This window comes from Salvelinus fontinalis, chromosome 26 (assembly GCF_029448725.1).
Source record: "Salvelinus fontinalis isolate EN_2023a chromosome 26, ASM2944872v1, whole genome shotgun sequence".
Lineage (NCBI taxonomy): Eukaryota > Metazoa > Chordata > Actinopteri > Salmoniformes > Salmonidae > Salvelinus > Salvelinus fontinalis.
The window spans coordinates 23,000,138-23,013,296 of NC_074690.1; the positions used below are offsets into that span (position 1 = coordinate 23,000,138).

At 41.8% G+C, this 13,159-nt stretch overlaps 1 protein-coding gene across 2 annotated transcripts in view; it reads right to left on the minus strand.

The window, feature by feature from the left end:
• Positions 1-11,903, minus strand: part of LOC129823949 (chromodomain-helicase-DNA-binding protein 7-like) — a 129,133-nt gene extending 117,230 nt beyond the window's left edge. The window contains exon 1 of one of the 2 annotated variants that reach the window (XM_055883089.1): positions 11,416-11,853. The gene's annotated coding sequence lies outside the window, so the exon portion shown is untranslated. Of the gene's footprint in view, positions 1-11,415 lie in introns of both variants that reach the window. The other variant, XM_055883090.1, reaches the window with a different exon arrangement.
• Between the last annotated feature and the right edge of the window lie 1,256 nt (positions 11,904-13,159).

Here is a 13,159-nt window from a genome sequence, read left to right on the forward strand (position 1 = left end):
CAACATTTCAAGATTAATTGTCATACTCAACTGTCTGCTCTCTTATGTATAGCCTACTTAAGGCAGTCCCAATTGAATAAACTTGAACACTGCCATTGTAACTTCCAAAAGCTAACCACACTTCTATTTCTAAAGTAATGTCACAGGGGTCCTATTTTTAGACATTAAATTACATATAAAACATTAGTAAAATGCCTCAGAGCTCTCAATGTCTTGGTCCCACTAATCCGGGGCTATCTGATTCAGTGGTGTCCCTGTGGACTGGCCTGGTATAACCACCCGGGGTGTCTCCCTCCCTCAGCCTTGAGAGCCCTCAGAGTACAGGTGGCACATCATGCCCCAGCGAGAGGCCAGCCTTCCAGAGGTACACCTTACCACTAGCTATCCTTTTATCTATCCTAACCCTCTCCCTCCCCAATCTACTAAACTCCCTCTACTACTACCCCCCACAAGGAGGGTAGGGATGTCTGTTGTGGCTAATCGCACAGAGTGTGAATGTGAATAGATGTGAGAAAATGGGGGAGGGTTGAGCAGGGAGGCAGAGCAGAATGTTTGGGCTGTTATTTGCATGAGAGAATCTGGTTATTTCACGCACGGCTGCCTTTCTCTTAAATGTAAAGTCCCCATATTTGGGGACCCTATTTGATTTTTTCTATTCAATTCAGTCTGGTATGAGAACAGTAACCCCTATCTGCAAAAGCAGGATGTCCGCAGAAAGCTGAGTATCTTGGTTATTGATCTATGCCTTCAAAATCTTGTGTGACTTACTACATTATATGGGCATATGAATATATAAGGGCAGGACGAGACGATGACCTCATTTCAAGATGGCCGCTACCTACATTTCAGTTAGCGTTGTGAAGCATAAACACGGAATACATTGATAAACACCGAAAGACAGGACAGATCATGAGGATTGACACAGCCTACGAAGATTGCTTTCTAGAAGGATTGGATCCACTAAGGAAAATTTGACTTTATATTGCTAATTTAATATATGTATTTAGTTTTTATAAGTTGTCTGATTTTTGTACTTTTAGTTTACATTAGGCCTATGTAACAAGTCATTTCAATGTTAAATAATTCCTAAGTAGTTGTTGTCTGTTTCATATTAGTTAACTGTTCTAAGTTTCATCCTTGTAACTTTGGAGAGGCCACTAAACTCTCATGGCCACTGTTTATTTGTGGTTCCCACCTCTACCTTTGGAGACAAAGTGTTACTGTTTGCATTGTGTGTGTGTGTGTGTGTGTGTCCTTCACACCTTCGGTGTGAGTCACTGTACAGATATAGTTTAGGCTTGGTGTTTTTACTTCACAGCAATGTCATTTTGTAAATTTAGTCATCTGTAATTCGGTGTCTTACAACAATATATCCCTCTATTTTATTCACCATAGAGTGGAGGATGTAGAGGATTTGAATGATGACGTTTGGGAGCCACCAGCAAGCCCCCCCTGTCGGTCAAGGTCTTCAGTCCCCAACTGCTGTGTCAATCATCCTGACTGATGGTTCTACATCCACTTTCATAGACCTCTTGAAAAATAAAATAGGACAAATAGTGCCACAAGCCCTTAACAGAATCGGTTTCCCCAAGACCAAGGTAAATGACATCAAAGACAGCGGAGAGGGGGAGCAGACTTTGGATCAGGACTAACACGCTGCTTTTTGTGAAATGGAAGGGGAGTAACCATGCTCACCACACAGCATGAGGCATTCAATAACAACCATGTCTCAAGGAGGGTGAAAATAACAATGAGGCATGGGTGAGGAAGAATGCCCCCGTTTCTGTGAAGGACTACAATGCCAATGGGGCATGGGTGAGGAAGAATGCCCCCGTTTCTGTGAAGGACTACAATGCCAATGGGGCATGGGTGAGGAAGAATCCCCCGTTTCTGTGAAGGACTACAATGCCAATGGGGCATGGGTGAGGAAGAATGCCCCCGTTTCTGTGAAGGACTACAATGCCAATGGGGCATGGGTGAGGAAGAATGCCCCCGTTTCTGTGAAGGACTACAATGCCAATGGGGCATGGGTGAGGAAGAATGTCCCCGTTTCTGTGAAGGACTACAATGCCAATGGGGCATGGGTGAGGAAGAATGTCCCCGTTTCTGTGAAGGACTACAATGCCAGCATGGGGGTTGTCAACCTATTTGATCCTCTGATATGCTACTACCAGGTCCTCCACCAGTATAAGACTACTTTATGGACATTGCTACAGTAAATGTTTTCATTCTACACAAGCAGATGTCCAAAGCAAAAGGTCACACCCCTCTCTCCCAGTTGGCCTTCCGAGAGCAGCTGGTGTTGGAAATGGCTGAATTGGGGGCCCAAAGCAACCTCACAAGACCCCCCACTCAAGGTGAGCATCATTATCCAACACGCATGCCAAAAGATAAAAGGAAGAACTGCAGGTTTTGCACAAAACACAGGGGGAAAGGGGTGAAATAACAGTATGCCTTTTGTTTCCTGGCAGAGGGACTGCTTCAAAGACTATCACGACAGGCACAAGCTATGGTGAAAGTGAAAGCTAATCTACACCTGGGATGTAAAATGAACACAAAGGCCATTTGTAAATAGTTCCGCTTATTTCTATTTTTGCACTTTTTTTTTTTGCAAAGGACACATGTAACCAAGTGTGTGTTAGACAAGACAGTTTTATATATGTGTTGCATTTCTATTGTTTTTGTTGGATATGCCTAGGCTAAACATTCAGGCACTTTGGAGAGGTTGAAAAAAACACTTGGATATCCCCTGTATGTCCCCCGACACCACCACAATGCTTGAGAGGTTGGTATGGTAGAGATAGTGTTTCTATACTGAACAAATAGCATTTAGTGAATGCAAATGTAATAGCACTGGAATGATCTAATTTACAGACATAAGTCACTTTGGAGAGGTTTCGGGACACTTGGACACGTCCTGTGAACACACCTGACACCACTTACTAAAACATCTGCCCATTTCTAGTTGTTAGGTCTATCAATCCCATTTTTTCTGATATTGTTCACATGTTGTGGAAGCCATCTGATGTGTTTCCAGGTCTACTCATCAAAATTCACTTATAGCTTTTCAATGAAAAATGACTTTCATAATAAAAATAATTGTTTGTGTGTGCTTGATCTTGTGTATAACTCGTGTCTTCTGAGCATTTCCTCATAATTGCATAGATTTCTTCTTTCCAAATATACCCAGTATTTCATTGTCAGAATCGTGTAATTACACATGAATAGCAGCTACTTTTGGGTATGTCTATGTAGGCGGAAATCTACATTTTGCCATTACATTTAAGAGGTTAATGGACTTTCACTTGTCTACAGCAGGGAGGGGTAAAACAGGAAGGAGTTCTGTTTATGCAATCTGCTCTCTGCTTTAAACATGTGGGCGTAATATCTCCCGAAAAAAATCAGTCCAACTCCGAGGCATTTCCCTAGTCAAGAGTGGGGCAGAGGGGAGGAGTAATCTGGGGAATACAAAAGGTCGTCAGTAATATATTCAGCAGAACTTGACTCCCAGGGAATGGTGGCACCTTGCCTTCCTCTTTGGCACTCCTCCTCTGACTGGCTGCCCACTGGCAGAGGGACCTGATGCAGCTCCCCCCTAACCACTCACCCCTGGGGCTTTTGGGCTGGCCCGTAGCAGGCCTGGGACCGGCAGCCATGCATGTGGCCGTGACACTGGCATGTGGGAATAAAGGGGAGGGGGGCTTTAACTTCCTGTCAGGGATGTCTGGCTCAGCAGAAAACAATTAGAGAGACAGGGGAAGAGCGAGAAGAAGACAAGTTAAGAGGAAAGACGTGGGGAGAAGAAGTTCAGCTTTGGAAGGTCCGTGGCATTGAGGGAATGTTTGTATGAATGGCTCAATTCATTCATTTGTTCTTCCATAAATTCAGTCTGAAACAATCCCCCAAAACTGTACTGTAGTTTGTGTGTGTCATTTTTCCTTGAAGAGTCTTGTTTGCAAATCATCCAGAATTATGTGCTCAGAGTGCATTTACAGGTTATACATAAATAACAAAATAAAAAAATGGGCTGGGCCATACTAAAAATGTATCCCAAGTTTGCTCCAGCACAATTGTTTTTATGTTGAGATGACTAATCAAATCAAATTTTATTGGTCACATGTTTAGCAGATTTTATTGCAGGTGTAGTGAAATGCTTGTTTCTATCTCCAAAAGTGCAGTAATATGTAACAAAACTAAGTAAAGGAATGGAATTAAGAATATATAAATATATGGACGAGCAATGTCAGAGCGGCATAGAGTAAGATACAGTAGAATTGAATTCTACTACTAGTCTCTGCTTTAAAACAGACTATTGAGCAATTTAATTGGCACCACAAATACCATGTTCAAAGTTGGTCTTACTATAAGTTTAACAGTTTCCATGGTGAAAAGTTAAAACCCAAAACCTCTATCCTTCCATTAAGAATCAATTACAGGATTCCCGGGCCTCCCAGAGAGATAAATCATTTTCCAGCCAGTGGCTGTGAGTGCGACTGGGTGGGAGGTGGTGCAGGGGCTACCCATGCCCCGTTAAAAGCTGAAGCCTCCAGGCGGGTTTAAGACGTCAGCATGCTTCAGTTTGGCTAGCGCCTAGCCAAAATTGGCTGGCCAAACAAGTGTGCTTGTTTGTTCATATTGAGATGCCGTAGCCAGCATACACTCCCCACAAAAGTTAAAATGAAACTAAAATAACGCAAGAAAGCTGTCATTAATTAACATTTTTGCAGAGGAGATCTTAGTTTAATTGCAGCAACCATCTAAGATGTTTGGTGCAGTATTTCTCAATTAAAAAATGTGCATAGAAAACAAGGTATTTCTCGTTGAATGAGACGATGGAAGAATCCCTACTGTTGCCCAATCACCAACGAAGGGGTGTAGACTTCGGTTCCGAACAGCTTGCATTTAGAGACAAATGTGTCCCCGAACAACCAAAGTCCAAAACACAAAATACTGTAATTAATTTATACAAACTCTTCCGAACTGTTTCAGATTGGAAGCATGCGGATGGATGCCTTTAAGCTATTGGTTTTATGACACGCTGCCTCAGGGCAAATGATTTCTGACTGTACTTCCGGAGGCCCTTCCGACAGAACACAAAACTCTCCTTAGATCAGTGTAGGGGCAACTTCATCCCTCTCCTTCGGTAGGACTCAAAAGTCATGAATGGTGTCTCCTTTTCTACCGCTGCACTGATAGCCCTGGACAGGTCAACGCGAGCCCTTGTCTTTTGCTGTATTGCTTTCACCTACACTGAGTGTACATTAGGAACACCAGCTCTTTCCATGACAGACTGACCAGGTGAAAGCTATGATCCCTTACTGATGTCACTTGTTAAATCCACTTCAAATCAGTGTAGATGAAGGAGAGGAGACAGGTTAAAGGATTAAGCCTTGAGACATGGATTGTGTATGTGTCCCATTCAGAGGGTGAATGGACAAGACAAGATTTAAGTGCCTTTGAACGGAGTGTTAGTAGGTGCCAGGTGCACCAGTTTGAGTGTCAAGAACTGCAGCGCTGCTGGGTTTTTCACACTCAACAGTTTCCTGTGTGTTTCAAGAATGGTTCACCACCCAAAGGACATCCAGCCAACTTGACACACGTATGGTAAGCATTGGAGTCAACATGGATAGTGTGTCAACATCCCTGTGGAACGCTTTCAACACCTTGTGGAGTCCATGCCCTGACAAATTGAGGCTGTTCTAACGGCAAGCGGGGGGGCAAGTTCCTCTAATGTTTTGTACACTGAGTGTATATGATCATACTATCATTTCAAATCAATGCCGAGGAAGGACCTACTTTACACTAATCTAGTGAGATGCTACCCTGACTAATGTCTTTAAATCTCCTCTAGGCTATCTTGAGATGAATTATCCTTCAGACACAAACACTTAAGCACAATACTGAATCTCAGCTGTGACTGTGCCATGGTTTGAATAAGAGGATGAGGACAGAGAAAAGGCCACCTAATGAATGGACAGAGGGAAATACCCTCTACTTCTGTCATAACTAGATGAGGCTACTGGATGAAAATGGGCATAGAGAAATACAGATTTGACCAAATCTGCTGCCTCGTAGGAGCCATACAAAGGTGAGCAGAGTGAATAATACAATCTAATCAGCTGTGGCCAATCTTTAAACATGTTCTGTTTAGAAGGAACTGACACACAAGCAAGGCTTGGGGGCTGGCTAGGCTTCACTTCAGATAGAAGCAGCTTCTCAAATCTTCACCACTACTAGAGGTAGACAGGTGGGCGAAGAGGGGGGGGTTGCTTGTTTTCCAGGCACAAGAGGCCCGCACAGCCCTCCTGCTAACCCCGGAGAGGAGCGACAGAGGAGCAAAGGGAGGCCTGGGGGAGAGGGACATGACGACAGAACCATGCGAAGCTTCTTCCAATGACAGGAGCAACAACCGCCACATAACTAAACAAAATGGCAGCGATAATAAGTGGTCAGATCTGATGATCCACACAGACAGTGTCCATAGCATTCATACAAGGACTCAGTTGAGATTGAGTGTTCTTCTGACAGATGAGGCTGCCGAGACAGGATCCGGACTGCCGTTCCAGGTGTTAAGTAATGACAGCAAAGCAGAGGGGGGTGGGAGAAAGAAGTGTCTGTTTCTTACACGCATTAGCCTATCGTAACGCAATAAACCCTGGTTTAAATCTTTATAAAACCACATTAGATTTGTGTCAAACTGCTTTGGCAACAAATCAGGCTGATTTAGTGGATATATGGAAGAGAAGTACCTCTACCTTTCCACGTTTGCTTATATATGAAATGGTTGCCATTTCCCCACAAATTTGTCAAAATATCAGTATTGACCCCTTTCAATTGAGAACTATTCTGAGTGTGTCAGCTAGACGCCTCTTCAAACAGTGCTTCTAATCAACTTAAAACTGTCTTTATAGAACCATTTAAGTCCTGATTAAGTCAAAGTAGTAGTTTGAATGTACAACTGAAACCAGTAAGAGTAAAGATGCTGTGGAAGCTTACCAGCATGCATTGCTCTAGCAGGTATTCCCAAACTGGGTTATGACAAATAAAAATGTGATGCACATTTTTTTTTTTATTCCCGACATACCCAGGGCCTCTTACCTGTTGACAGAAAATAAAATTAAACCATCTAATGTTCAGCAAAACAACAATGTCAAACGTTTTTATTTAAATGTAACCTTTATTTACCTAGGCAAGCCAGTTAAGAACAAATTCTTATTTACAATGACAGCCTTTCGGGGAACAGTGGGTTAACTGCCTTGTTCAGGGGCAGAACGACAGATTTTTTACCTTGTCAGTTCGGGGATTTGATCCAGCAACTTTTCGGTTACTGGCCCAACGCTCTAACAAGATTGAAGGTTTACACAGACATTTAGAAATGGAACATGACAATTTGAAAAATAAGCCAGAGGAGTTTGAGCGAGAATGAAGATGACTTGAGTAGTAAGACATGTATAAAAGCAACAGGTACCATTAAGAAGGGGCTAGAAGAGTCTTATATGGTGAGCTACTGAGTGGCTAGGACAGGCAAGGAGATGTTTTGAAACAATTACAGCGTCGCATACAAGCCAGTGAATTCTATGCGTTACAGCTGGATGAGTCAACAGATGTGGCGGGCCTGGCACAGCTCCTGGTATATGTCCGTTACATTTACGGGGGGTCAATTAAGGAATCCATCCTCTTCTGCAAATCAGGACAACATGAAACAATATTTTTAAAGTACTGGACAGCTTTGTGACATCAAATGACTATGGTGGTTAAGATGTGTTGGTATCTGTACTGATGGCGCAAAAGCCATGACAGGGATACATAGTGGAGTGGTACCACGTGAGCATCAGTTGCTCCCGATGCCACTTGGGTACACTGCAGCATCCACCGAGAGGCTCTTGATGCCAAGAGAATGCCTTTCAACTTGAAAGACATTTTAGACACTACAGTGGAAAAAGGTGAACTTTGTTAAAGCAAGGCCCCTGAACTATTGTGTATTATGCTTGTTCAACATACATAAGTACACCGTTATCAAGGGGCAAAGTATTGACACGTTTTTTTGAATTGGGAGACGAGCTTAAAGTTCTCTTTACTGACCACAATTTTCACTTGTCTGACCGCTTGCATGATGACGTGTTTCTCACAGGTCTTTCCATCATTGTATGATTTGTGTGCAAATGAACTCGTGCAGACAATGTCAAATGTTATATAGCGAAGCACCTGAGTGAGCTGGGTGCGCAATTACGCAAGGACTTCCCCGAAACAGACAACACAAACAACTGGATTCGTTATCCCTTTCATGCCCCGCCTCCAGTCCACTTAACGATATTTGAACAAGAGCCTCATCAAAACTGCAACAACCGGTTCTGTGAAAATGTCATTTAAATCAGAAGCCACTGGCAGATTTCTGGACAGGGCTGCGCTCAGAGTTTCTTTCCTTGGCAAATTGCGCTGTTACGACACTGATGCCCTTTGCAAAAATGTACCTATGTGAGAGTAGATACTCAGCCCTCACTAGCATGAACCCTAAATACAGGCACAGACTGTGTGGGAAATTATTTAAGACAGACTCTCTCCAATACAACCCAACATTGCAGAGATATGTGCATCCTTTCAAGCACACCCTTCTCATTAACCTGTGGTGAGTTATTACATTTTTGATGAACAAATAAGGTTTTATGTAAGATGCTTAAGAGCAATGGCAAAACACATTTGAGAGTGCTCTGACCCTGGTGCTAGAGGGGGTAGGCAGCTGGAGGTTGAATGTTTGAAGGGGTACAGGAAGATACAGTTTTGGAACCACTGCTCTACACCATAAAAATGGGGAGGGGGCTGCTAAACAATGCTAATTTTCACAGAAAAAAACAATATGGCACTGTTTACAAGGGCCCCTAGTGTTCACTCTGTCAAGAGGGAAACAATGTATCTGTTTCGTCTTGGTTTCCCCTCAACTCTCCATCTTTGCATTTTAAGTTTAGTTTCTCGAGCGTGGCCCCTGGGGATCGACGGTGTATGCTTGTTAGGATCCTGTAGTTGCATCTATTTTTACATTTTAGTAATTTAGCAGACGCTCTTATCTGGAGCGACTTACAGTAGTGAGTGCATACATTTTCATACTGGTCCCCTGTGGGAATCGAACCCACAATTCTATGCTCTACCAACTGAGCCCCACAGGACATATGGGGCTAAGATCGGAGACTGGGTTTTGAGTCATGTTTCTTTTAAATACTGACACCACAGATCTTCAAATCTGATCTCGCATACATCTTGCCGAACCACAGGTTTCTCTCCAGTCTAAAGATGGATGAACTAGCACTATCATACAAATATTAGGTAGAAGAGATCACTCCCAAAGTACTGTATGCAATTTTCCTACACTTGTGCTAGGTGGATTCAGAAATGCCACAGTCATAATCCTTCAAATGATCTTGAACTCTGACAGGGCCTTGGATTTTTTTTGTCAGATCAATATATATTTTTTCAAAACCTGTTTAACAGTAGGGCATCAAAGAAAGTTGATCTCAACACTGGTACCATTGCTAAAAACGTTTGTTCAAGAGAACCCCACCACACTTCATACCCGACCACTTCGTGAAGTTAACGCAGCTAAATAAGCCAGTCGAATAAAGTACCTCAACAACCACAAGAAAGGGCAGGCTATGGTGGAAGCCACAATAGTTAAAAACATCTGTTCCGCACGACATACCCGGGACCTCTTATCTGTTGGCTGAGTGACCCAACTGACTTTAGAACCTGCCATCTTAGGTTAGAGACTTCGCCGAAGGTGGGGTAGTATTTCATGGGATGCTCCATAATCAGTGAACACTTAGCTAGCTTGGTCGTTCAATAAAAGTGTTTTTTCTATGTGCCCAGTTTTTACCCCGAAAAATAACAGTTCGTTTTCGTTCTGTTATGAAAGGTTGAAAGTAGTCACGTCTGTAGTTGCTGGCGTCCCATTATGCTGGTTGACTGATTACAAAATAATGGAGCAAGTAAGACCGACGCGTTCGGGAAAATAATCGTCATCTCGCACTTAGAAATTCAGCCAGGATCTATACAGCGGCAGGTGCTTTTTAATCGAAAATACATGGATGAACTAACGGTAACAAGTGAAGTTATTCCAAGTTCACCCAGATCCAATGTTTAATGATAAACAAGACCCCTTAAACGTTAAAATGCGGAAACGCACTAAACAAACTGCAACCGGATCACTTGCTGTTCATCAAAGTGGCCCCGCAGAAAAATGTTTGTGCAGGGTTTTTTTTCGACGAGCAACAACCGCCATCAATGTAAACCACTGGCACATGATTAGCCTTTGGGCTAGCAGCAAGACAATGAGGGCGATGATACAGTGCTCGAATGTTGGCTACAGGCTAAACTTCTCCACTAAACAATGGGGCCACCTCCAACTAGCTAGCAGCAAGCTAATTAAGGCTATCATTACGCACAGTTGACGTTAACGCAGAGCTCGCCTAGTTATTCCCTACTAAAATATAACAATCCCGAACCATATAACCTGAATATAGTCTATGTACTTTAACAATTATATATAGATATAAGGGAGAAAAAAAAACATATGGCTAAACAGGGTTGACCGTCTGGCCTCAAGCAACCCTGTCCATATTCATCGTTCAATAACACTAGACAGGCTACTTTTTTTATCTCGTCATTAGCAAGTTAAATACCATGTGAATAAACTAAATTTAAGAAATGCAAATTGGGCTTCTGTCTGAACTATGTATCAAAATCCAGCTGTGCGGTATGCAGTATAAATATTTTTTTAAATTAGTTTTCATGGCTAGTGTGCATCCAGGGAATATCCCTTGCGCTAGCAACCTACAGTATTAAATAATTCAGCTCGGCCACCGACTCACCTCTAACTACATTTGAGCCACCTCGTGTCTCAATAGCTGAACACAAAATTAGCTAGCTAACCCAAGCTAACGAACACTCACCCTTGCCTATTGTATTATAAATAAATACAATTAAAAATGTTTCTAAATTCAACAAGTTGTTTACATTTGTCTAATTATCGAGATCTCGTCGTGTTGGCTATGTAATATTCTTCACATTGTGAAAAAAAACTATTGGACTCGGAGCGGAAGGCGAGTTAAACTTGCTAATTGTAGTTAGCGTTTCAGCATGGTAGTTTACGGACCTGCAATAACTTGTTGGAAATTATTGTATCCCCTTCTCATTTACTCAAAAGAATAAGCTGTGTTTACAGTAATTTGCTAAATAGACTAAAAGTCAGTTTCCAAACAAACTTGCATGGTAGATTAAAAGTCGATTGTAAGTGGGAAAACTCGTTCTATAACATTACATGGGTTACTTACAGGTAAGAGTAACACACAACTAATTTACCATGTGAACAAATGGGATATAGAGCGACTACGGAATTCAACCATTCAAAAATCATTGCTTGCTTACCCAACAAGCTTGGTCAATTCAGGTTGTCAAATAAACTCCCGTTAGTATCTCCAGTACAATCCTTTCTGGTCCGTTAATAAATGACGAAATTCAAGTTATTTTATCATGTTCGGCGTGTCGGTATCCCGTCTTCACCGACTCGGTTTTTCTCCTTTGTGTTAATTTCACTCAATTCGAGTTTAATCCGATCGATCCCTGCAGTCGCGTACTCGAGTCGTCTCTTCCAGATACTCTCTCACCTTCTACGGGCAGGGGGCGCGTTCATGGCTCCAATGGATAAACATGCGTGCGCGTGAATGACCCTGCTGGGCTGTGACGAATGTGCGCTTTATTTTTCAGTTCTTGAAACATAGTAGCTGCACCTTTTAATTTCTTATTTTGGCGTAGGGTTGTGGGTGTTATTCATACATGTAGTGTGGACATCAAGTTGCTTTTAAATTGATCCAATTGATTCTCAAATTCTAAACTGGAACTTGGCATGGGATAATGATGTCTATAAATAAAAGCTTATTTTTCTGTTAAAACCTCAAATGATATGCTATTCTAAAAGCTCATACAGGTTCAAAACATGTTCCCAATTGAAATGGAACTGTATTAACTGAAATGAGTGGATGGTTTTATTTGTTGTTTGGAGCATCAGTTCGTCCCCGATAATTAGTTTCATAATAATTTAATGTGAACTGCAGATTAATAATTATGATTATTAGAGATGGACATCCTGCTAGTTCACGATTCAAATTGACATAATACTTGCTCTTCTACCGAGCCTGAGAGCCTATTCTACCTGGTCTCTTGGGCACGCACAGGGCCAACCTGAGACATAGTGGATTTCAGAGTAGTTCCGAGTCCTTGAAGTTTGCGAAGTTTAAAGCTAAACATGTGCAACCATTTTCGATAGAAATATATCAAAATGAAGAAATATACATTTCACACTTGTGTGAAGGTCTCATCCTTGATGAACACTGCATAGGAATCATCGCGCAAATAACTCGCAAGTCCCTTGCGCGGTCATTCATTTGCTTAGCATAACAACCTGCCCCACAGGAGTAACGTATTTAAAGGCACAGGCATCCACTTTCTGTATGCCCAAATAAATATCCTCTCAAATCAACTGTATATATTTTTGTGTTTACATGTTTATGTGGTGATGAATATATGCTTGTAAATATTCCAATGGATCACTTATACATTTTGCAACATAATTTATTAGAGTATGTCTTTAAAAAAATAAATGTCCTTTGCGTTTGTGGGTCACACTACTTGAATTGCATTTACTAAAATCAAACTTACATTTTTGAAACAGTTAATCCAATTTATGCAGCGGGCATACTACTAACGTTTCAGAGGGTTCACTAATCTGTTCAACACAAGATTTTCCCTTTTCCTTTCTTTACTGCTTTCAAAAGTAGGTCATGAGAATTGTAAGGATTTGATCATGTGATCTCACCTATAACATCATAAGCTGTTGCTGTGTGTGCTACCAACAAAAAACTATTTCAGGTTAGATCCTAATGTTAAGGGATGTAATGGGGATGATGAGTAAAGATTATATCTCATGAACTATATCTGACTGCAATGCACCCCCACCCAACATAGATTTTTGATTTGCTGTAGGCCTATTTGACAAACCTTGCGCACTGGCCCGGTTTCCCAAAAGCATATTAAGAATAAATGGATTGTTTGAACTATAGGATCATATGGTTCTAAGGATGAACTTAGCCTTAGAATGCTTTTGGCAAACCAA